This window comes from Sander vitreus, chromosome 10 (assembly GCF_031162955.1).
Source record: "Sander vitreus isolate 19-12246 chromosome 10, sanVit1, whole genome shotgun sequence".
NCBI classification, from domain to species: Eukaryota; Metazoa; Chordata; class Actinopteri; order Perciformes; family Percidae; genus Sander; species Sander vitreus.
This window is the reverse complement of record NC_135864.1, coordinates 26834190-26861074: the sequence shown is the minus strand read 5'-3', so window position 1 is coordinate 26861074 and position 26885 is coordinate 26834190.

The window sequence follows — 26885 nt, the reverse complement described above, 5'->3', positions numbered from 1 at the left end:
TGCTGCTCTGTCAGGTAAGACTCGTGGAGGTGGGCTGTGCATATATGATAACACAGACTGGTGCAGAAATGAGCTTGTGTCCAACTACTGCTCACCGCTGGTGGAGTTTGTGAGTAAATGCCGACCATTCTACATTCCACGTGAATTCACGGCTGTATTTTTACTCAGTGTTTACATCCCACCAAGCGCTAATGCTACCAATGCGTTAGTTGAACTTTACGGAGCTATCAGTGAGCTCCAAAGTGCACATCCGGATGGACTACTTATTGTTGCTGGTGATTTCAACCACGCAAATCTCAAGAAAGTTCTTATATTCTACCTACTCTACTTACAACAATCAGTGCTCTGTTACAAGTCTACTTATGCCCTGTCTTTTGTTGTCTGTCCTGTCCCTTGTCTGTCTTAAATGCTCTACTTTAAGTAGTAATTGCACTTTATGTATAGTCTATAATGTGTGTGCACTAAATGTAGTCTGTCTCGTATTTCGTTTTTATATAGTGTCGTTTTTATATATTTTAAATGTGTAACACCACTTGAGCCACGGTGAAACGTTTCGTTTTACCATATACAGCGTATACGGTTGAAATGACAATAAAACCCACTTGACTTGATTTGACTGCCCTCTGTAACCGGTAGGCGTGGCTTGGGAGTGGCCTCATAGGGAAGCGAAGCAAGTGCATTCTGGGAGTTGTTATCTTTCATTCACATGAGCCAAAAATACATTTTCTGGCTTTTCTCGGTCTAGAAGGCACCAACTTCTAAAATTATTTCACATTTCTGCTACATAAATGACCCAATTTAAATACGTATTCATCTTTCCAGTGGTGAAATATCCCTTTAAAAACAATTACCGTGCTGATTAGGAATACCTTTCAAAGGGTTTTATGTTCTCATTTCCCAAGGTCAAATGTTCAATTTATTTATTTTTTCCCTTGGTAAGTGGTTGAAATCACCCACCTACAGCTGATAGTCTGCTGATGTAATACTCAAATTTGCAAAGAGATAGTTTTCTTGACTTTTGACACTGGTATCTCCACAGTGGCCACAATCTGTCAGTCTATTGTAGTAATATTCAAGGTAGAACTGCAGCTAAACTTTGTGACAGCTGGCAGAGCATATGTGGAAGACCAGAAACACTGACCAATCTTTTCAGGAGGGGGCTTAAAGAGGCAGTCACTAAAACAACGTTTCTGGTTATACAGGGGTGCAAAGATTCACCGGGATCCAGTTATAATTTATACTGTTCATTGATCCCTAGTGGGGAAATTACAATTTACACTCTGTTAGAAATCACTACACACAGGCCTGAAATACACACACATGCTCAGGACCTATTCATGCACAAATGGAGAGATGTCAGAGTGAGTGGGCTGCCAGTGCTGGACCAGCGCCCTGAGTGGTTGGGGGGGTTTGGTGCCTTGCTCAAGAGCAACTGGCAGTGCCCAGGAGGTGAACTGGCATCTCTCCAGCTACCAGTCCACACTCTGTACTTTGGTCCGTACTGGGACTTGAATCAGCGACCCTCCGGTTCCCAACCCAACTCCCTACGGACTGAGCTACTGCCACCCCAGTTGCATTATCACAGATACGAGTACAGTGATACAAAGACCCCTGGATCCATGTAAATGGACCAATACATCCAAAGCTTTGCTGTTACTCCACAGCGCTGAGGAGATAGGTCTGGCAATGCAAGACTACTTTGCTGTCATTTCAGCAAAGCATCCAGCCCTTCAGTCCGAAACAGAATAATCAGGTCCCTCTTTCAGCTCCCTCATTCATTCACTCACTCACTATTCCTTATATAGTGTTTATTAAATAGTGAACTATATAGGGAACGACCAAATTCACTGAAAAAAACATCATTGCGTGACTTGCGTCAGGAGATGCGCCCATTGTTTGTGTGACAGAGGCGGCGCGCCCAGCATCATGTATCATGTAAACAAACCGAACACTCAGGAGAAAGGTTGAATATACAGTTGTGTTCAAAATAATAGCAGTCAAACATCACTAACCTCATAAATCAAATTTTTTGGTAGAAGTGATATTTCTACATGGCAAATAATTTACTAGTAAGTGTTGTAGAGTCATAGAAAACCAACAGATCCAACAAAACAATAGCAGTGTTGATTCTGTGAAGAAACAGGTGTCAATTATGGCCCATATTTAAGGTAGGAAGGAAGCAAATGTTGTACATGCTGGTTATAGTGCATTTCACACTGAAATACTCAGCAAAATGGGTCGTTCCAGACATTGCTCTGAGGAATAGCGGACTTTGATTAAAAAGTTGATTGGAGAGGGGAAAACATATAAAGAAGTGCAGAAAATTATAGGCTGCTCAGTCAAAATGATTTCAAATGCCTTGAAATGGCATCCAAAGCCTGAACGACGTGGGAAAAACGCTCAACTACCATTCGAATGGATGGAAGAATAGCCAAAATGGTAAAGGCTCAACCAATGATCAGCTCCAGGAAAATCAAAGAAGACTTAAAGTTACCTGTGAGTACTGTTACGATCAGAAGAAGGCTATGTGAAGCAAAGCTATCAATTAGAAGCCCCTGCAAAGTCCCATTCATGTTATGGGGATGTTTCTCATCGCCTATTTATCGCATACCAGGGATCATGGATCAGTTTCAATACATCAAAATACTTAGGTCATGTTGCCTTATGCTGAAGAGGAAATGGGTCTATCAACAAGACAATGACCCAAAACACACCAGTAAGCGAGCAAAGTCTTGGTTCCAGATGAACAAGATTGATGTTATGGAGTGGCCAGCCCAATCCCCAGACCTCAATCCCATAGAAAACTTGTGGGGTGACATCAAAAATGCTGTTTCTGAGGCAAAACCCAGTAATGCAGAGGAATTGTGGAATGTAGTTCAATCATCCTGGGCTGGAATACCTGTTCACAGGTGCCAGAAGTTGGTCGACTCCATGCAACACAGATGTGAAGCAGTTCTCAGAAATAATGGTTATGCAACTAAATATTAGTGCAGTGATTCAAAGTAAAGCAAACCCTTGAGACATTTTTCAGTTCATACAGTAAAGGTTTGAGTTTGCAAAGACAAATGCAAATACTGCTATTTTTTTGAACAGCCTAATATTCCTTTTTCTTCACTTTCTGTAAAGGTAGAACACAAACTTAATACATTTTTGGTCATGGTTTGATTTGGAATTGAATGTGCAGTGTTCCCAATGCATTGATATTATGGAATTAAAAGCTATTCTATGGATTTAGAGCATTATTCACTTTTTTTTTAAAACACACTGCTATTATTCTGAACACAACTGTATGTTGCATGTTACATTTCCACTGTTTAGAAATTAAAGTCCACTCCATTTTTCCTTTTCAGTTTTCGCTGTGATTTCTGCTTCTTCTTCTCCTCCTCCAGGAAAACACGGCCACGTGTGCATTGGTATACGGAAGTAAAATGTAGGGTACATCGTATGTACACTCATATTAGCAGCGCATTGAGGGTATTTTATAGTGGACTATATAATGAATTAAATTTACCGAGGAGAATTCGAACACCACTACAAAATGGCAAACGCACTATATAGTGCACTATTTCCTTGATAGGGAAAGGTTCCGAACACAGCTATTGTCACCATCCAATTTTTAATCCATTACTGGGGCAGATTTGTTTCAAATGTCCAGTGGAAAAAACTTTGGACCTTACCTTCAAGATACTTGATCACAAACAATCAATATGTCTGTTTCAAACTTCTCCATTGGTGCTACCCAGCAAAGCATTATTTGCAAAGACTAAGATATGACATTGACATGAATTGCTCTTTCTGTGGGCTTGATGTGAAACAACCATACTTATTTTGGAGCTGTCCTCTCCTGCTGACTTTGCCCAATATATCTCCAGCAACATTTCTGTCCACTTGTCACTACTGTACAAAGATGTGCTGTTTGGTTTTTATGTCTGCTTTTTAAAAGTAAACCATATTATATAATAAATCTCTTTATTATCTTAGCAAAATTTCACATTCACAAAAGTAAATACTGTAACAGAAAACATCTATTTAAAGCAACAATACATACACTTCAGCAGTCTACAAACCCCAAAGCCTTAAAGACTCTTGATATATGTAAATTTCTTAAGTACATTAACTGCTGAATTATTATTTAATTTTTTATTTTGTTATCTTTTTCCTTTTGTCTTTCTTTCATAATTTATCTACCACCCTGATATATATGTATTTTGACATTTTTCACTGTACTTATTTTGCAATAAAGAAGAAAAAAGGGGTAGGAGGTCATTCATATTTGGGGTGGCAGGGATCAGCCAATCAGCGCCCTTGTTTGGGTTTGCAGAAAAAACTATTTGGAGTTAGCTGGGAAAGTGGCTAAGAGAAATAGACCTTTTTCACAGCAGACATGTTGACATGTCATAGTAGGAAAAGCACAGGTGTATTCAAAACCATTAATGATGGCTGCATTCCACTTAGGAGAGGCCCTGGTATTGTGCATGCTGACTCTCTGAAATAGCTTACTGGGACACTTGATGGAATTGAGCCATCGTTAAGGTTATCAATTTCAGCTGTGCTTTTCCTACTATGACAAGTCAAAATGTCTGCTGTGAAAAAGGTCCATAGCGTTACATTGTGGATATTGTGAATTGTAGGCTACTAGCTACTACTGTGAGTCATCCATCCACGTGTGCGTTAAACATGTTAGTAGACTGGTATATAAATATGTATTTGGGTTAAATTTAGTTATGTTCAGTTAGAATATACTACATTAGCTTAAAAGCCCGCTAGCCGCATGCTAACGCATGCAACAGTATTATCGTGCTCATATGTGTACTTACGTAATAAGATTTATTTGTTTGATTAGGGCAATGCACATTAATCAACATTTCTGTAAATGCACCAGTGTTAGCCAGTCGGCTAATTTCCAACTGTAGTCCTAGCATGCATGTCTTTATGGTGGGAGGAAACCAGACAGGGGATCGAACTCTGCAGTGCCAACTTGCTGTGAGGCAGAAGTGCTAACCACTAAGCCACTGTGCTGCCTTATTATTGGAGTCCTCAATGACTGAAGCAATGCTTCTATTATAGAATTTGGCTAATTCATTAATTAAATGAATATTAACTGTATCTATCAGACTAAATAGTATCTCAATAAATTGCACCTAATCGAATCGAACTGAATCGTTCCATATTGAAATGTATTGTCTCTGAACTGTATCTTAGCCCATGTATCTAGATACGTATCGGATCATCTTATAAGGGAAAGATGCACACCCCTAGGTGCAATCACATTCAGTATAAGAGAAGTAATGTGTGGGAAACCCAAAATAAAATTAAGTTTTTGAGAAGGAATAGGTCTCCTTTAAGGAAAATTCTAAATGCAGGATTTTTACTTAACAGAGTACTTCTACTCTGTGGTATTGCTACTTTTACATCAGTAAAATGTCTAAATAGGCCTACTTCTTCCACCACTGCATGTATTTCCCAACATAGCTCCACCCAACTTCATCTGGAGGTCTAATCAGCTTGAAAGTTATAATTTACAAATGATAGATGATGTATTTTTAAAGCACTTGTTTCTGTCTGCAAGCTGCCTTTTAATAGCTTTTTGAAAATAATATAAAACCAAAGGAAGATGAAGCCAGCAGCTGGAATGTTAAGATGAAATGAAGGGAATATGTTGTTTGCAGCAAGATGTAATTTCTTGGAAACGTGTCACCTGTTGCCCCTCATTATTTTCCTGCTCTTTACAGAACCAAATTATATTCTGACTACAGTCCTCATGCCTGGGGGCCCGTTACTGAAAAAGTCTAGCAAGCAAAGCAAAATAAATATATCTCCTTTTAACAGCATAATAAGACAGTGGAGCGGTCAGCTATTTGATCTTTCGGTTCAGTAGCTGAGTAGGATTTGAAGTTGCCGCTGGAGGTTTGGCTACTTTAAAGTGGAACTGTCTACCCATGCTTGTAATTTAGTTTGGGTCTGGGAATACAGTTGGGAAATGAAGAAACAGAAAATATGAAATGTTTTTTTTCATTTCTCTTAGCGTATGTTTATTCGTGTTTTCTCTGTCCTCTATCTGTCACCCCTGGATCTCTGAACTTTCTCTAGCTTCCTCTCCTTTTCTCCTCTCTCCATCTGTCATGTTCCATCCATCTCGCTCTATTTTCCCTCTCTCTTCTCATTGCCTAACTCTTGATCTCACTCCCATTTTTCTGTGTCCATCTGTCTCTTCCTCTGTATTTCCATTTGTCACTCCCATCATCACATTTTTTCCCCTTTTCCTTTCGCATCTACATCTTATCTTCCCACATTACATCTCTTTCTACCTCTGAAATCCAAATCTCATTTATTAAAATGAGAGACTTGTTGCCAAGCAATATAGTGAATCCACTGAGATAATCTAACACCTTTTACCACATGACTGGCAATAAACAAAATGTAATTATCAGTGTTATCAGCAATGTTATATTCAAAATCAATGTAACAATGTTTTTTTCCGGTGTGGAAAGATACAATAGTGTAGATGCATAGGTTTAAAACAGATGTAGGCTTATCATATACATCCACACAACACATTTGTGCTCATACAAATGTATTATTAATATTTCTGTATTGCTGTAGCTGGTATGTTGCATAAAGTTTGTCTCTCTTTTTTTTTATTCTTTCCCACATCTTAGTCCATTTCTTCCTATGGTTCTATTTACACCATTTTTATTTTGCTTCCTATTTCTTGCTATTTTATTAGTACATAGACCTTACTAAAAATGCAACTTACTGCTGTTATGTCAATGCAGGCTACATCAACGTCAAACCCATCAACCTAGCTACGTCAACCCATGCCAAATTTCTGTAAATGGTCATCTGCTCCAGGCAGGGTACCATACAGTATCATATGTAGCTACATGCTAACGTCAGGGAAACCTGTAATCTTGGTTGCAAATGTTGTTAATTTCTCCCCAATCTTGGATCACATTTCTGCGGGAACATCGGACATCGTCCGGTTGTGTAGTTTTTAAGGTAGAAAGTGCAGATATTCTTCATTAGTCCGTGGCTACAATGACGAATGGTACAGAAATGGTGAGAGCACATATGCCGAAGACCCAGAAACGCTACCCAATCACAGCAGACTGGGTTCAGGTGGGGCCCTTAAAGAGACAGGCGCTACAATGGAGCGTCTCAAACAGAGGGTAAATACAGGTGCAGCAGCCTAACCTGACTCCGCCAGATGGATTGCTTCGCATTTGCTCAGCATATCCATCTGGGAACTTTCCGTTGGAGAACTTTTGGAAAGGGGCAAAAATACTGGTTAGCTGATTGGATAAACCATCTGTCTATCACCACATATGTTGGTGATAAACATATTTTCATCAGAGAAAAGCCTCCAGTGCCATTTTTTGCTCTTCTTTCAATGAAGGAATACTTTCTAATTTGGATAAAACTTGCGCGATAGCTACGCTCTTCTCATCTGTGGAAGCCGTCACGTTGTTTAGACTGAACAGTCGCTTCTCGTTGCGTCACACCTAAACCCGCCTCAAAACCAACGCTGATTGGTCGGTCGTTTGGCGAACGGCTCCAAATTTTCTCTGTCTCAAGATGCCAGACTGATCTGCGAGTGGAAAACTGGAGCTCGCGAGATCAGGACGATCTCACGAGGCTAGCAGCAGCCATGGACAGTATGAGAAAAATGTAACTTTAGAATTTTTGAACATTACAGCATGTAAACATAGTAGTTTACAGCAGGAGTCTTCAACCTTTTTTAAGCCAAGGACCCCTTAACTGAAACAGAGACAGAGCAGGGACCCCCTACTACATATATTGTATAAAATGAAGTTGCATAATAAACTGGGCCTACATTAACGTGTAGGGCGGCCTAAAGCCTTTATACATTTTTTTGCATAGAATACTAAGCTATTTAAATAGCATAATAGTTGTTGGCATGAATTTATAAATCAAGTTTTAATGTTAAACAAACATGTGGCACAGTGAATCTTTAGGTTTAACTAATCTGTGGATGGCCTTAGTGACTACCTTTCCTATAGACCAGTAAGCAGTGGGGATTTTTATTTTCTAATAATATGTTGGATTCTAGGGGTGGGGGAAAAATTCGATACAGCATCATTTCGCGATATTTTCTTTGGCAATACTGGATTGACACACAGACGCCAAGTATCTATCTATTATTATATATGTGCTGGTCAGTTTGTCTGCTTGGGACTTTATAAATTATAGAGTGTGGTCTAGACCTACTCTATCTGTAAAGTGTCTCGAGATAACTCTTGTTATGATTTGATACTATAAATAAAATTGAATTGAATTGAATTGCTTGACAATGCCATTTTGCAGCAATACAATTAAAGTGAGATGAACAAAGAGAAATGTATCTTTTTAAATTAAACAGATGTTGACAAAGTTTCCTTTTGGGGGCATAATTTGAAATTGGGAAAAATTTGAGTTGGAAAAAGGGTAATAAATTGCAATATATCGCAGAATATTGCAATATGTTAAAAATGGCAATAATATTGTATCGTGACATAAATATCGTGATGATATGGTATCATGAGGCCTCTGGTGATTCCCACCCCAATTGCACTATTCTAAATAGTGCAAAAGTAAGGCAAAACCAAACAGTATAGACAACTAAAGACATTGTAAATGTCCAATATAAAGAAAAAATATGAAATGAAAGTGAAAAAGTGTTCCTGTGTCTTTTATAAATTGACCAGTGCTGTTCTTGGGTGCAGAAGGGACGGGGTTCAGAGTCCAGAGTTCTTGCGTGCAGACGGGGTTAAGAGTCCAGAGTTCTTGGGGGCAGATGGAACGGGGTTCAGAGTCCAGAGTTCTTGCGTGCAGACCGGGTTTAGAGTCCAGAGTTCTTGGGGGCAGAAGCATAGACAGTAAAATTAATGGACAAAGCGATGCCGTAGACTTCCACGGAGACCAGTGAAGTCTATTAGAAGCACTTTTCCGGTGATGGCTGAGCGTTACTGCGCAGCCTCAAACTGAGCTTGATGACGTAGATGTGTTGTGAGCAACCTGTCTGAAAGTTGTAAGTCTTCTGGTAGCTGTGCCAAGAGAAATCTCAATCATTCCCAATCTTGCAGAGACGGAGAGCGTAGGTATATGTAAGGAGATAACATAGGCACAGGCTAATTATTGCTAACTAAAATGCTAGTTAACATTAGTAATTAAACTTAAACAGCTAATGTAAGTCGAAACTGCCCGCAAGCTTCTCCTGACTATACTGACTATTTGTCTACTAAGGTCGTGTGGTTATGACACAATCGTTAGCCTATTTTTACAAAAAACGGCTGCTACAGAGCCATAACGTGAGATACAAGGTAATGGAGCCTTTTATACATTGTCGTATTTCTTTAGAAATAAACAATGGACAAATAGAGTCTTTAAATGCTTCAGATGTAAAGTTATTCGCTGTCAAAGTGACGCCAAAATGAATGGCAGTCATGGAACGGCAGGTGATGGCTTGTTAGCCATATGTCTCCATAGGAGGTACGCTTTGCGGATGCTCGCTTACCCTCTTGGGCAGAAGGGAGGGGGTTTAATGTCCAGAGTTCTTGGGGGCAGAGGGGAGGGAGAGAGGGAAGGGTGTTGAGCTTCCTGACAGCCTGTTGAATAAAGCTGTTTGCCAGTCTGGTAGAACCGACTCGGAGTAAAAAGCCAGTACATTATCAATACAGCTGTTCAACAGGCATACATTGTCATTGGACCTTGGCAAGGATGTCTGTGTTTTTCATTCTTTCTCCACTTCCCTCAGTTTTTTGATGTCAGGAATATAATTATTCTATATATATTGTATTGACATATTGACTGAGCTTTCTGATAACGTATCTCCCTGAACAATATAGTTAGATGGTTAACCTAAAACTAGCTTTTAAAACTTACTAATTTTTTAAATTTTTAAAAATAAAGTACAATCATGAAATACATTCTACTTAGATATTACTGTAGCTGAACTTGTGCTGTATACAAAAAGGCATAGTACCTTGAAAATACTGCTTACATTTGATCAAAATGACAACAATATCAAGGCATGCCAAAATCATCTGTTTGTCTGAAAAATAGGCTACCCTCAGACCCCAGAGGGTTAAGAAAAATTCTTATTTTAAAGTGTGAGCAGTGGAGTTCTATTTCTATGTGCTCCGCCTCTAACAGGCTTCGCTGTTGGTTTAACCTCTCGAGGCTCCGCCTTGGCACCCTGAAAAGGATTTCTGCACTAACCGCCCAATCAGGGGGTAGCACCCTATGGCACCTGCTCTGGTGTAACCGACCATAGTTGATCCATATGGATCAACATTCACGAATCGCATGTGAACCGCGGATTAAACTTTGCAATAATAGTGTGAAATAAATTTGTACTGTCAATGTTACTTTCAGTAGGCTGATAAATCTCTACGGAGGGTTGCTGTGAAAAGATACAACCAACACAATGTTCTGTTCACGTGACTGGCGCATGTTAAAATCAGTTGTATGTTCACGTGAATGGAGCATGTTAAAAGCAGTTGATAGAGCTGGCTACAGCTCCATCGCATCTGCGGCAGTTGATAGCTGAGTTAAAGGGATACTTCACAGATTTAGCATTAAGCTTTGTATCAGTAGTAGTATTTTCGAATGCCAGGCTTCCCTCCCTCATGTCCCCCTGAGACTGGCTTTCTCTGTATTGTGGGTCTGGAAAAAAGCCTCCGATGACGCAAAAATCGTCATTTAGCGTCATCGGAGGCATTTTTGCCCAGAGTCTGTGGACTACAGCCAGCTAGTTCCGCATGTTTTCAACCCGCCCATAGGGGGTTGGAGTGTCGTCTTTACACGAAGCTTACCGAAGCAAACCGAGTGTCAGCCATCTTGAAGCTTCGCTAAACAGGCTCTCTTTTCAGCAGCAAACTTTTACAACAATTATGTTCATTCAAGCTACCGCACATGTGTACCACTGGGATACATTGGTACAGATCGGAGAATATGCAGGAAACTTTATTACAGACGGAATACTCAACACACTACGCGAGCTTCGCCTGCTACGGAGACCAGCACCTCAGCCTGCGGTCTCGCTCTATGAGGGGACATCCTCAGCGGTGAAACGCGGAACGAGGGCTGGAGTATGAGCTAGCTAGGTGGAAAGCTAATGTTAGCCAGCCACCTGTTCCATCAATCCTGCTTGCAAGTGTCCGCTCATTAGACAACAAACTGGACTACATCCAACTTCAACGAAACTCCCAATGCGAGTTCAGAGACTGCTGTTTTTGTTGTTGTGGAAACATGGCTGAACAACAGTGTACCTGACTATCCAGCTACCAGGCCTGCTGCTCTGTCGCCGGGTAAGACTAGTGGAGTTGGGCTGTGTTAACACGGACTGGTGCAGAAATGGGGTGGTTGTATCCAACTAACTGCTAACTGCTGGTGGAACCGTTTGTTAAATGCCGACCATTCTACATTCCACGCAAATTTACGACTGTGATATACTCGGTGTTTACAGCCCACCAAGCGCTAATGCTAGTATGCATTAGCTGAACTTTACGGAGCATATAATGTGTGTGCACTAAATGTAGCCTGTTTTGTATGTTGTTTTTATATAATGTCGTTTTTATATAATGTCGTTTTTATATATTTTAAATGTGTAACACCACTTGAGCCACGATGAAACGTTGTTTCGTGTACATGGTTGAAATGACAATAAAACACACTTGAGTTGAGTTGACTGCTGCCTCACTGTCTGTCTGTCTGTCTGTAAACGGTAGGCGTGGCTTGGGAGTGGACTCTAAAGCAGCGAAGCAAGTGCATTCTGGGATTTGGTGTCTTTCATCCAGATGAGCCAAAAACACATTTTCTGGCTTTTCTCGGCCTAGAAGGCACCAATTTGTAAAAAAAATTCACATTTCTACTACATAAGTGACCCAATTTAAAGATATATTCATCTTTCCAACGGTGACCGTTGACAGTTTACCGAGAATAGGGGACTTTGAGTCAGGTACAGACCCTGGCTACAGAGCTCCGTCTTATCAGTGGCAGTTAGTAGTTAGGTTACCCGAGAATAGAGGGCTTTAAGCCAGGTACTGACGCCAGCTACAGAGCTCCATAGTATCAGCGGCAGTTGGTAATTGAGTTACCTGAGAACAGGGGGCTTAGAGCCGGGGTTAGGCACCAAACCCTGATGCTGATATGGCACTGCTGCGTAAACGACCGTTATCTACCAGATGGAATAGCAACTGGTATTTTGGTGCCACTTAAATGCCTGCGCTGCTCTCTGATGCTCCGAAACAGACGTTGGAGGCAACAGAAGCATCGCTGCATGTCACGCTAGTTAGCACTAACATTACACTTGGCAGCAGGTAATGTATATGTTACAGTTAGCTAGTAACTGGCTTAAACATGGTTAAAATGCTGACACCTAAATGGTGTAAAGTGCGAGTTGGGGCGCGCTTCTGTCATCTCAATCGTTTGGTGTAAGATGGTCATAAAACTCAGTCAGAGTCAGTCTTTTTCACCTTCTTGACGTTCCAACAAAATCAAACGTATTTGATATTATTGTAAGTTTTGGTCTTGGTAGTGAAGTTTAATCATGTGAAACATCATTGTTTATAGTTGCTGTGGTGCCACGCTAAGTTAAATGCTGAGAGTGAAAGTTGCCGTTCAACCCTTCTGATAAACACGGAACCTGGGTACTGCCGCCATTCACAAACGCAACACTTTCCCTTAAGTTACCAGCTAACGCTAGCGGTAGCTAGCTAGCTTGGTTAAATCTTTCAAAACAAATCTAGTTGTAGTCTTGCAATGTGTGACCCTGCAAGAAATATTTTACATATTATGACAGTCTTCAACGTTAGATGTGAGATGATTGTCTTTAGATGTGAGATGGTGTCAGACTTTAGCCTTTTTCAAAGTCTGTTCAAAGTCTTCTAGTGTATGGTACGCATTAAGACAAACTATCTCTTGGTCACTGCTATTGAAAAACAACACAGACCAAACTAAATGGTGCGTTTACTTGAAACTGGTAAACCTCGTGGTGCATTCAAAGTTATTGTGAAATACCCTTTTCTGTTTTTGTCATTTAACAGCAATTTACTGGTGAAATAAGTTATTGTTATAAGTTAATATTACATTTTTAATAAATCATTTAAATTCCCCCTTTTTTGTGCTAATCTGAAAATGTATTCAATTTTGACCCAAAAGCGTGATCCGATCTGAACCGTGTGTTTTGGGATCCGTTGCAATTCTCTACCCCTTTTAGTGCTGCCCAGAATGGCGCCAATTTTTTATTACGCTTAGCAAAAGTGGGCCTCTCCACCGAGCGCCAAACTACCAGCGGTGGTGTACGGGGCGTAATCCACCGTGGAAGGTTGGGAATGGGACAAGGGTGTTCCTGGCATTGAGGATGAGGTCAGAGTCTGCCTCATCCCCTCGGCTTCCCTCTTGCCAGGTCATCGCTTCCGTCCAAAAGGGACAGAGTGACAGCCAACTTTTTGACCACTGCTACTCCGGCACCGCCCAGGGAGTAGTGTTGGCGAGCAACATGGCCCTCCTGTCGGAATCCTTGGACTCCCTCACCCACAACAGGACTTTCACCGTCGGAGATAACGGAGGTGCAGACTACGGCAGCGACTCTTCTGCGCATGTCGCAGGCCTTTGCCGTAAATTGCAGCCGGTCATGGATCAGGTGGGTCACAGGCACCTCTGGCTTGGTCTGTCCTCCTTATGCGCCTCCTTATGAGCACACCCCTCGCCACGAAAACAACCCCCTTATTTTTCTGGCATACATTTTATATGGCCTCCGAGGGTTTTCCTTCCAGCACTACACATTCAGATGCTCAGGTTGGTTCTGATGTTAGCACTGTTAAACATGTTGTGTCAACTAATAATACTAGCAATATGAGGTGCTCCACTCGAGTCGGAGGGGACGTTACCTTATCCTTCCCAGGTAAAGCGAATAAGGGGAAGAATGTGCGCACTGCCCACTCTTCCTCAGCCTCCACTTTATCAGCTAGGATTGTTTCACATTCTGTCTCAGTGGCTAGTAGGGTGTTTGTAAGTAAGTAAGTAAAGTTTATTTGTATAGCACCTTTCACAGATAAAAATCACAAAGTGCTTCACAATAAAATGCAATACAACACAAGAAGTCACAATACAAGCAAATTGAAATACAAATAGAAAACATAACAAACAGCCATAAAAGCCCCTCCACTATGTAAAAGCCTGCTTGAACAGCAGAGTCTTCAGCTGCTTTTTAAAAGATTCGACAGAATCCACACAACGTAGCGGGAGAGGCAAGTCATTCCACAGCCTAACCTGTATCAAATCAGAGATGTATGAAGGAACTTGACCGTGCAAGGCTCTGAAAGTAATGACCAGGATTTTGGCCATTTCCACATGTCGTACTTTAACAAACTCCTCCTAGAGCTTTCATCAAATCAAATTTGCTCTGTACCATCTTAAGACGTGAAAGATGAAAAGTTCTTAAAAGAAAAACATCGACTTCAAATTTGGTCTGTGTCATCTAAAGACCTCAACGATGAAAAGTTATTAAAAGCAAATTATTTGGTCCAACGGTGTGGGCGTGGCGTGGCAGTCATTTTGAGCATTTATCGATAAACAAAGAAGTTGTTGTAACTTTAGTGTATATTGTCATATCTGACCGAAATTTCTCACGATTGACAAGGGTCCAGGCCTGAGGACATCTAGACAAAATTGACTTTTGGTCATAGCGCAACAGGAAATCAGCCTTATATGACAAACATCATCCGATTTACATGAAACTTATGTGTGGTCTACATGTGATACCGAGCTGCCCCCTATACTTTAACCACGCCCCCTTTCATAACATTTGAACCGTTTAAGGTAGAGTCTTGTGTGAGGTCAGCCTAGAAATCTAGACACACCATAGCGGCAGCAAATGTAATTTGCAGCCAGGGTCAGTCTAGCAACTCTCTGTTGGCTTGCGAGCTGGAAAAAACTAATTCTGGTCAGGCTAATCACATCGTATAGAGTCGGTAGGCGGGCTTAACATAAGGACGGCAGAGTTGCGACGGTTCCGTGTGAATCCCCTGCTACTTGAAAACAAAGAAGATGGCGAACATCGGTCTTTCGAATCGGCTTTAACTCAGTTCAGTTAAGCACTGAAGTCATTCTTAAAAAAGGAAAATGTGTTTAGAGTTTTGCCGACCGGATACGGCAAAAGTTTAATCTATCAACTAGCGTTGCTCTGGTTGGCTATAAGTGCAGAGGGAATTTGAAAGATAACCGTTTATCCCGCCACCTTGGATTGAGCCCTGCCAATGGTGAGTTCCCAGACCCAACATCTTGATGTGGGTCTGGCTTGTCAGGCTAGTGTGAGGTGTCATTGAACTCAGTAAAGAGTTCCTTCTTCATTGGTGTTCATTGGCCCGCCCCCTATGCTTCAGCCTTGCCCCCTTTCACAGCGAATTAACTGTATTACGTAGAGTCTTGTGTGAGATATCATTGAACTCAGAGAGTTCCCTTTTCATTGGTGACGATTTGCAGTGTCTGAGTGATGTGCAAATGCATAGCTGCAAGGAGCGGCGTCCGCCAGTAACCCCGACACACAAGGACGTGCAAGGGCCCGTCCAACGCTGCTTGCAGCTTTAATTTTTTATATATATTTTTTTAGATTATTCTTTTGGGCATTTTAGGCCTTTATTTCCACAGGACAGATGAAGACATGAAAGGGGAGAGAGAGGGGGGAACGACATGCAGCAAAGGGTCGCAGGTCGGAGCTGAACTTGCGGCCGCTGCGTCGAGGAGCAAACCTCCACACATGTGCGCCCGCTCCACCAACTGAGCTAACCCGGCCACCGCAGTAACAATTGTAAACGCTAGCTGTCAGTATAACATATTGCTCCTTTAAATGTGGAATAATGGTGATATTTTAAAATTTTGTTTGACAGAAACATATTTTTGGTGAGTCAACTGATTTCCTGAATTTGCTCTGGTAGCGGTTCCTGACGGTTCTGTGATTTTGTGTAAAGGTTTTTCATTTTAAGCTGATGTTTCTTACTCCTGTTGTCAGCCCTTGTTTGTTTCTAACATTTATGGGAATTACATTTGGTTGAAATATACCAGAAAGAATTGTACTTTAAGTCGCAGTGCTTGGAGTTCTCTTGGCTACCACATTGCTGTCCCTAGTCTTTTATTTTTGCAGTTCCATTCTTTCCTTACCTGCCCCCTAGATGTCCTCAGTGTGTTCTTTGTCTTGCAGACCTGTGGCTTGTTATCTTGCTGGACCATATCTTCTGCTGCCTGTCTTACTAGCTGCACCTCATTAATAATTAGTCTCTTTGTGTCTGCAGCCAGTGTTATCCCTGTATCAGTTTCACATGGTTTAAGCTGCCTTTGTGTTGCTATTCTTGTTCTTGCCTCCAGTATATCCTGTCTACCTATTGCCCATGTGTTATTTGCAGGCTAATGAAGCAACCTGCGTTTGATTAATTCATAAGAGACTGCTATTGCAGGTAACCCTGGCTTCGACTTTTACAGAGCGTGAAAGTTCCATACACGTCTCTAGTAAACTAACTGCATTCCCTCCTTTCTTATCTCGCTGTAGGGTCAAAAGAATGGGATCGTAACTATGTGACGTCACTAACAAGATTGTATTGTGACGTAAATACCAATGGTGACCTGCAAGTGAAAGTATTAAAAAAAAAAATTTAATTTTATAAAACTGAGACATATAAGATATATCACATTTATCAACCTGATGCCAACGTTAGTCTAATAGGCTAAGACCTACAAGTCTTCATAGTTGGGTTTCTTTTTAAGAAAGTACATAATTTTCCTGAGTCTGCAGACAAAAATGCTAAAATAACAGCAACTTTGAAACCAGAGGCCAACCGTGTACCATGAAGAAGAAGTTCTTCACGTCTTATTCAGGAAGAGCTAATCAGTCGGTGGAGTCGGTGGTTGAAATTAAATCCTGCAGACTGTTGACTCTGTGCCAGATGGTTGGCCAACCTGTAAGAGAAGTGTGTGCTGGGTGGATCCTGGTGGCCTTCACTCCTATTCAAGCCTGTGCAACGGACGAATTCAAGCAGGCGTTTCCTATTTCAGTGTAATCTCCATCTGGGTCTGGCAGATTCGCAGGTCAAGGTTTAGGGTGTTTTTCACCTATAGTGTGTTCTCTGTTCCGAATCAGTTAATGTGTTTGTAAACCAGGAGTGATTTACCCATTTTTTGGTTTCATTTCACACCTGGAAAAATCCAAGCCTACCAAAATGTTCCATTATAAACCACGCAAGAACGTTCACACCGCTTACTGGTCAGATGTGTCTAGAAAGTAAATACAGGTAAAAGGTCCTGTGTTCTGGACTAAGTGCACATTTCTCTCATCTCCATGGTCAAACCAACTCATTCATTTAAATGATCAGACATTGTTTCGCGAGCAATGTTACTACGTCTGCTCTGCTCACTGAGACTTTGATGTGCTCTGCCGGTGTCTGTCTCGAACTTTAGCAGCAACTGCTGTCTATTTCTGTGAGCGAAACATTGCAAGCAGCTACAGTTTGCATGTTCTGTTGCAAAGCACACAGACTACACTTGCGGAGTACACAGTTGGTGCGGTTCGAGGTCGGATCATGCTCTCACCACAAACGAACCGCTCCAGAGTTCGATTGAAAGCCTACCGAGACCTCTTGTCTCGCTTCGCAGGCATTCTCACCTGCCAAAACGAACTACACCAAGGGGGAAAACGAACTCTAGTGCGATTCAGCCGAACTAAATGAGGCAGATGTGAAAGCAGCCTTACCTTTGTACAACTTCAACAGTGCGGATGTGCTTAGTTGGCTGATAAAAAAAGACTGCTGCACTTTGAAAATGGAGATTGTACCACGTTTCTTCGCCATTTTTACTAATATCACACTCCCAGATAGTCTGTGATTGTTCAGATACAAGCATTTTTATTACCCGCATCAGAGACATGACGTGCTTTTTCAAGGCAGAGTGCGGGGCATTTTCAAAAAAGAGCACATATTATGTTTTTGTCTTTTCTGACCTATGACTGTTGTTATAATGTTGTATAATAATGTTAACAAACAATACCAAAGTGTCAAATAATGAGATAAATGCATGTAGACATGAGCCCTGCAGGCAGCTTGGCCTAGCTCTGAATGCTCGGATCTCATTGGGTCTCAGTGGGGTCTTTGAATTTCCTGTATTTGTCTACGTCAATAAAACATACTTCCCTACATGGTCATGCTGCTGCACCAGAGATGGTTTAAAACTGAGACGCCCCATCTCAGAGTAGTTTCCTGTATCTGTGTCACGTGGGCTCCGCAACTGCCACGCCTCTTTAGGAGATTAGCGGCAGGTCCTGAGTGTATTGATTCCAATGGGAGAAGTGAACGTGAACACAGATTATGACTGATTCTTTCGCTCCATAGTCACCAAAGTAAATATTGGAGCCATTTTTCACAAGCCACATGTCTCCAGAACATTCTGACACTAAAATGTCATTGTCATATCAGGTGGACACATCAGGAGATAATTAACTTTGTTTAAGACCTGTTTCTGTCTCAGGACCAAACTCTTGCGAGATCTGGTAACACAGATAAGCTAGCGTCAACTAACATTTGTGAAAGCCCTAACAAAACTAATCTCCCTCCCCTAAATATGTCTTTTAGCTGTGTAAATATCTAACGTTAGCAAAAGAAAATATGAATACATTATGCAAACTTTTTATCCATCCACACAACGTTCACTACACTTTCAAAAGAGGCCACGCCCATTTAGGAGACAGGAAGTGTGTACTGTTTCATTCATTCATTCATTTCACCATTGGCGCTCAAATACACTTTACAGTAAAACCAGCACATACAGCACATTATAAACAGATAAGCAATAAAACTAACACATTAAACAAGCATATTAAAGCAATTGAAAACAATAAAACCAGTAACTATCAGGTGAGAAATGTAAGACTATTGTATGTGGAAAGCTAATCTGAAGAGGTGTGTTTTGATTAGTGTTTTGAATGTGTCCAGGTCAGTACAGTCACGGATGTGTATGGGTAGGGAGTTCCAGAGGGAGGGGGCTGCAATGGTGAAAGCTTTGTCACCCCAGGTACGGTGCTTGGTCCTGAGTGGTGGAGAGAGGAGGTTTGCGTCAGAGGAGCAGAGGTTACGGGGGGATTGTGGCGGTGGAACAGGTCTGTGAGGTAGGAAGGAGCCTGGTTATGGAGGGCTTTGTGGGTGAGGAGGAGGACTTTAAACTGGATGCGTTGGGAAACAGGGAGCCAGTGGATGTTCTGAAGGACGGGAGTGATGTGATCACGGGAACGGGTGTGTGTGAGGAGATGGGCAGCAGAGATTTGTATGTATTGAAGTTTATTTAAGGCTTTTGCAGATGAACCATAGAGGATGCTGTTGCAGTAGTCAATTCTGGAAGTGATGAAGGCGTGAATCAAAGTTTCGGCAGCAGAGAAGGTGAGTGAGGGGCGGAGACGGGCAATGTTTTTGAGGTGAAAGAAGGCAGTTCTGGTTATTTGGTTGATGTGGTTTTCAAAAGTGAGGTTGCTTTCGAAGATGACGAAGATGAAGGTTACGTATGTTTGGGGATGGAGACAGGGTGGAGTTGTTGACAGTGAAACCGAAGTGGGTGTTATGGGTGTTCTTTGTGAGGGATTTCGGGCCGATGATGATCAAGTCAGATTTATTGTAGTTGCGTTGGAGGTTTTCATCCAGGTTTGAATATCAGTGAGGCAGTTGGTCAGGGTGGAGGATGTAGCTGTGGTGATGGATTTGGTAGAAATGTAGATGTGCACATCATCGGCGTAGCAGTGGAAGTGAAGACCACATGCGTAGGATATTTCTGAGTGGCAGGATGTAAAGGATGAAAAGGAGAGGACCAAGCACCGAACCTTGGGGGACGCAACGGAGGAGGTGCAGTTCTTCATGTGTATATCACAAGCTGTAGGCTGCTTTCATGAAGCACATCTGCCGGGTGCATAGATCTATAAGGATGATGTCATCATTTAACAACAGTAGCAATAATACATTCTCCCTGCTAAAGGTCTGGGACCTTTGTTGCATGTCATCCCTACTCCCTCACTCTCTTTCCTCATTTCTAGTTCTTTTCTGCCACCATGACACAGTGTTTTTTCCTGGATATTTTTCACTGTGCCATTTGGACCTGAGGCCAAAAGGACAACACTGGAACAGTGGAGGAAATAAATTAGGCCCAATCTAAACAAAGCACTGAAATTAAATGTACCCTGTGCACCAAATTAATCACAATGAGATTTAGATCTAGAGATTTGTCTAGTGCCCAAGCACCAGCAGCTTGTGCCATAAATTGGCTGAATTGCAGCAGTGACATGTTTTTTTATTGAGCCTCTCTTGCACTTTACTTTATTATTCAGTTTTGTTCTCTTGCTGTACCTCTCAACTCCCATCTTCATGCCTGTTGTTTCTTTACTTATCCTACTCTGCATCCCACTCTCTTTCTCTTTTTTCTCTTTCTTTGACCACCATTTTAAACCTCACACTTTTGTCTGCTTTACTCAGAGGCTGGCTGAATTGAACAGTTTTGTTTGTTTTAGTTTTTGCTGACACAATTTCTGCATTCTCAACTAAATGAAAGATTGTGTTAGCAGGGAGCGAACACAAAATGGTCATTATGAAATGGCAGCAGGGGAGAGAGTGACATGCTGAGTACAGGGTACAACTATTGTGGGGGTTTTCAGATCAGTGGATGGGTTGGATTTGAGCATTTCAGCAGTTGGGCTTTGTTGTGTATCCTAGCCTGTAATTCGGAAAAGCAAGATGTTAAAGAGTTAACAAATTTCTTTTGAATGCCATTTCAGCTCACATCCTCCACCAGGAAAAATTATGTCTCTCCCCCTTGTCTCTGTAAAGATTAGGGAAGAACATCTTTCAAAGTGTGAGACAAAAAAAGTGCTAGACAAAAAGGATGCCATGTTGCCGTACTGCTATCTGAACACTGGTGAGACGACGTTGAAAAGAACAGGCAAAACAGAGTGTGAGACTGAGGCAGTTAGAAGTATAAGGTGACAGAAAGGATGTGCTTCAGGGAGGAAGAAGAAAGGGCAATAATTGGAGGGGAGAAACACAGTTGCTTTGGAGAAGAAGGAAAACATTATTTTTCAGAGATGGAAATCTGATGTGATGCAAGAAATGTTAGGGTTGCTGTATTCCATCTGAAAATAGACCTTGCTCCATGTGATGCGTTCTAATTTGTCTGTTGTCTGGAAAAACAATAGCACTTCAAAAAAGTTGCTGGCCCTCTAAGAAATTAATTTCTGCAACCTACAGGTCATAATGTAAAACTTCTATTACTGCCCTGGAATGTAAAGTGTCTTAGTCCGGCAGCACCACCGCTAGCTTAGCTTAGCGTAGTGAATGGAATCCTATGTTGTGAGTAAAAGTGACCCAACAACAACAAAAACAAAACCTAATTACTTCTTGTGGCCTGTGTATTCACAACGAGTACAAATAGCAATGCAGATTAAGACTAGATGATTTCCTAGGCAGATATTGACTTGGGACTATATTGGGGTGAAGCACAGGCGAAGCACTGCTACTTGGGCACAGAGATATACGCTACGCAAAGCTAAGCTAGCGGCGGCGCTGCCAGACTAAGACAATGCATGCACTGAGACAAAAATGCGTTTGCCCACCTATATAAATATAGAGGAGACGGTGAATAACCCTATTTCAACAAACGGTGGCGTGTTCCTTTAAGGATGAGGGCGGAAGAGTTGTTTGTGTGTTTGTCTGATCAACCTTACCACCGTTAAATGTTGAACTGTAGTCAATAAACAACAATCTCACATAGCTTGCGTTCTTTTCCAGGTGATATAGGGTGGTATGGAGGATGTGTGCTATAGCGTCTTCTGTTGAATAGTTTGGACAGTAGGCAAACTGTAATGGGTCCACTGTGCTGGGAAGTGAGAAGCAGGGGTGAGTGCCACTGGGCAGTATTCATTCAGGCAGGCTGGTCTTGCTTTCTTGGGCACAGAAAGGATGGTAACCTTATCGAAGCATGTGGGTATGACAGACTGAGCCAGTGACAGGTTGAATTTCAATGTGCATACCAGTGCTAACTGGCCAGCACACAGTTTGAGAACCCGCCCACTGATACCGTCAGGTTCTCCTGCTTTCTTGGTGTTCATATGCTTAGCTGTTTTTGCTTGTTGGCTGCCGATGACCTCAAAGCGATCATAAAATGCTATAGCTCACTTGCTATAGACGCATCAATAGTGATGTCCACATGATGCTTCGTGAACCACTAGCTGTATTTGTTGACCCAACTAGATGGCACTCTTGGTTTAAAGAAAAGGGCTCAAATAATGGCAATTCAATGTGATTTCAACCCTTTGTGGAATAAAGAGCGCCATCTATTGGGCTTAGAAAATAAAGGAAATGCTGCACGAAGCTTCATTTGGACATCCCTACGCAGCAGCACTTGACAAGAAGGAGGGGGTGGGCTTGTACTCTGTCATAGATCTTAGACGTTGCCACATTCTTTTGGCGTTGCCTGCCTGAATTTTTGCGACATTTTCTCTGCATCTCTGAAACTCATCGCAGATATTGATACGTTCATTGTATTTTGTCATGACCTGGCTCAAAGGTATGACAAAAAGAGGAAAACGCACATTTGCTCAATTAAATGTATTTAAATAAACAAATGTGCTATGAGTTTATCAGTAATGTGTGTAGTGTATGGTAGAGGTGTGAATCTTCACTGATCTCCTGATTCGATTACAATTATCGTGCCAGTGATTTGATTTGATTCGATATCTCGATGCATCACCATGCATCAAAAAACATTTTTCTATTAAAGCCATATCCTATATTTGACTTGACAAGCTTGCATTGTCAAGTGCAATGCCCAAGCTGCAATAAGTAACTTTAGACTGGAATGATAAGGTGTTTGGGTTCGTTTCTTTAAGGTAGCTACCTTGAAGGTTCAATGTAAAATGTACTCAAACCCTATTAAACTACTGTATTACCACAGACACACACACACACACACAAAAATAAAGTTGCAGGCCTGATGGTAGCTTGTGTGCGATGCCTCCGACAGGACGTTATCTTCAGTGAAGCAAACACAGAAATCCAACTTACAGTTAGCTGTTAGCTGTCCAAGAAACACAGCTCAAACACGAAAACGAAAATCAGTCACCAGCTACAGTAAAGTCCTCTTCAGCAGGAAAACACGCTGTCTTCCTCTCCGGTCCAAAATCAGCGTTCTCTGAATCAGTAACTCACCGCCGTTAGCTCCAACTTTAGCCAGGCCTACTAGCACAACGTTTGTTCTAAACCACTCCTGTTAGACAAGAAAAGTGCCGTTGTGTACACCTCTAAAGCTTCGTTACTCCACTTAGATTCATCTCCAAGCTGTTGGCTCGAGGAGATGGCACCTCGCGGGCTGCGGCTGCGGCTCTCCAAGCCCCAGCTCCAGCTCCACCTACCGACGGTGTGACCATGAGGCCCGGCGGGCAGCACCCACCTGGCCCAATCCACTCGCCAATTCGCAAACGGCGGCGGCAGTGACAGTGACGGGGCGCCAGGAACACGTGCCTCGTTCCAGCTAGAGTTGGAAACATAACGGCGCTTTAAGGGCCAAACACTTTTCCCCTAAAGAGCAGTTTTTCCCTCTCAGTCAGTCCGCTGTTGTCCCTTCTGAGCATCTTGCGGCCACTGAAACACACGTTCCCCTCACACACACGCGGACAGGCTCGCAGCCACGCCCACGTGCAGTACGCAGGCAGCCAGCCACACTGTGTCAGAATTAACAGGCTCAAACACCCACTCAGAGTGCGTGTTGATAACCTGCCCAGTTATTCTCCACCTCCCAGCTGATTATGCGTATTGGTAAGAGTGCTGAGTGAACGGCTTGTGAGAAACGAACCACCGCTTCAAAAAGTGATGGGAGGGCACAATACTCACTGCTATAAAGACAACACACAGACATGCACGTGTCCGCTCTCGAGACGCTGTGCTGTGTGTGTGTGCATGATCAATACATGGATGTTGAAGCTAATTGCAAATGGCTATACGCTTCAATTCCCCCGGTCCTTACTGGCGTGGTAAAACTTTCATGCTATCTCGAGTCCAGATAACAACTCTGACATCAGAGCTAGTGGAGCTGTGGGAAAATAACTTTTTGATCCCTCCGAGCATCGCGTGGGCACTGAGACACTTGTTCCCCACAAGGATCGCCGACTTGTACACATGTGGTGCCGCAGGCGGAGCCGGTCACTGCCTCACTGTGTAAACAGCGGGAGCGAGCGCCCACTCAGAATGTGTGGTGCTACACAGTCACTCCTTCACCCCCTGAGCGGGATGGGGAGAGCTCTGACTCGATGACAGTCCCGCCATGCATCCCCAGCGCTCTCTGTTGCTATGGCAACAGACAACACACGGATGTGCGCACGTCTGCTCTCGGAGCGTTACCCACGAATGCATGGATGTCAAAGCTAATCACAAAGGCTATGGACTCCAGTTTGCCAGCCCCCCACCTAGTTTTGCTGGCGTGTTGAAAACAACTGTGTCGTCTCAGGTGGAGATACATGCTCTGATGTCAGAGCTGGCAGAGCTGCTGGCAAAAGGAGGCTAATTCCCGCGTCCCTCCAGGAGAAGAGAACGACGTTTTCTACTCCCGCTTTTTCCCACACCGGAAAAGATGGGCGGGTTGAGACCCATTTTGGACCTGTCTCAATTCAACTGGTGCATTATGAAGCGCCCAGTCCACATACTGAATATCAGACACGTCCTGGAATGTGTGCGCCACACGAGTGGTTTCACCTTCGTGGATTGAGAGATGCATATTTCCACATATCCATCATCCACAAACACTAGACATTTCTGCGCTTCTCCTTCCAGGGAGCACAATACCAGTAGCCTACAATCGGCTGCCATTCGGCTACTTTCATGGACATAAACTCAGCCACTATCACTGCATGAAAAGTGGGTAAGCGGCACTGTAGATTGTCGTGGAAGTTCAGGTTTACGACTGCACACGGCAATTTGCAGGCAATACCGAAAAGGCACTACGAACTGGAGCAAGGGTAAGATTTAAAGAATATGCTTTCATTCTACTGTATAAGGAAATAGATACGTTAATAGATACCGATCTTAACCGTACATTTTGTTTTCACAGACTAACCTCGCCTCATAACGAGGCCGTGACCTCCTATTTGCTCGGAACTATGTCTGCAAGTCCAGATTTACATGATGCTGACAATGACGCCATTGTGTGTAAGTAACTTTTACTGTTTTCTCCTTCCTTGTTTAATTTTACTGTGTCTTAAGTTCTTTTTATTCATACCACTCTCATTTAATTGTTTTCTGTATGCAGGAGCTTCAGGTACAAACAACCAGATCTTGCATCGCAGGTGGAAGCTGTGAAGAGTTCAGCTGGGAGTTGACTGAGAAGAAAGAGGGTTAGACTTATTAGATTAGATAAATTTTTTGGTCAATGTGACTATTTTTCAGGTGCATTAATAGATGTGTTGTGCATCGCGCAGTACTGATTGTCTTTATTGAAGATTTACAGATTTTTAGGGCTGCTGGAAGCGAGACAGAGTGTGCTAGCTGAGGATGAGGCGGGGTGTCTGGATGGATTGTGCGACCTCCGTCCTTTCGCAGCCAGGAGCTCACCGAGCTCTGTGCCACGCTGCAGTCGAGATTAGAGGTGATTCCGAAGTACAGGGTAATGCACCACAGACGTATGCAAAATGGACCGAATTCAGACAGAATGCCGCCAGTTACCTACAGCTCCGAGGCGGCAAACAGACACTTCACGGTGCTCTAGGATTTTGGGCTTCTCATGAGCTTCCAATTTGTTGTGTGGGCAGATCTCCTGCGCTTTATTGTACATAGCTGTATGTTTGCGTTTGTGCTAATAAAGCTCTTTCTTTGAATAAACTGCACGTTCCTGACAAATTTTCCTTTCCTCAATAAATTCATGTCCTTGATGGTAATATAGTGTAGTCCATAGGATAACAATAACATGAATATACAACATAATTGCATATCATATGAATATGAATATCCATCCATCCATCCATCCATCTTCATCCGCTTATCCGGGTCGGGTCGCGGGGGTAGCAGCTCCAGCAGGGGGACCCCAAACTTCCCTTTCCCGGGCCACATTAACCAGCTCCGACTGGGGGATCCCGAGGCGTTCCCAGGCCAGGTTAGAGATATAATCCCTCCACCTAGTCCTGGGTCTCCCCCGAGGCCTCCTCCCAGCTGGACGTGCCTGGAACACCTCCCTAGGGAGGCGCCCTCAGGGGGCATCCTTACCAGATGCCCGAACCACCTCAACTGGCTCCTTTCGACGCAGAGGAGCAGCGGCTCTACTCCCGAGCTCCTCACGGATAACTGAGCTTCTCACCCTATCTCTAAGGGAGACGCCAGCTACCCTCCTGAGGAAACCCATTTTGGCCGCTTGTACCCTGGATCTTGTTCTTTCGGTCATGACCCAGCCTTCATGACCATGGGTGAGGGTAGGAACAAAAACTGACCGTAGATTGAGAGCTTTGCCTTCTGGCTCAGCTCTCTTTTCGTCACAACGGTGCGATAAATTGAATGTAATACCGCACCTGCTGTGCCGATTCTCCGACCAATCTCCCGCTCCATTGTCCCCTCACTCGCGAACAAGACCCCCAAGGTACTTGAACTCCTTCACTTGGGGTAAGGACTCATTCCCTCATCCCAGCCGCTTCACACTCGGCTGCGAACCGATCCAGTGAGTGCTGAAGGTCACAGGCCGATGATGCCATCAGGACCACATCATCTGCAAAAGCAGCGATGAGATCCCCAGCCCACCGAACTGCAACCCCTCTCCACCCCGACTACGCCTGATATCCTGTCCATAAATACTACAAACAGGATTGGTGACAAAGCTTTAGCTCTGGCGGA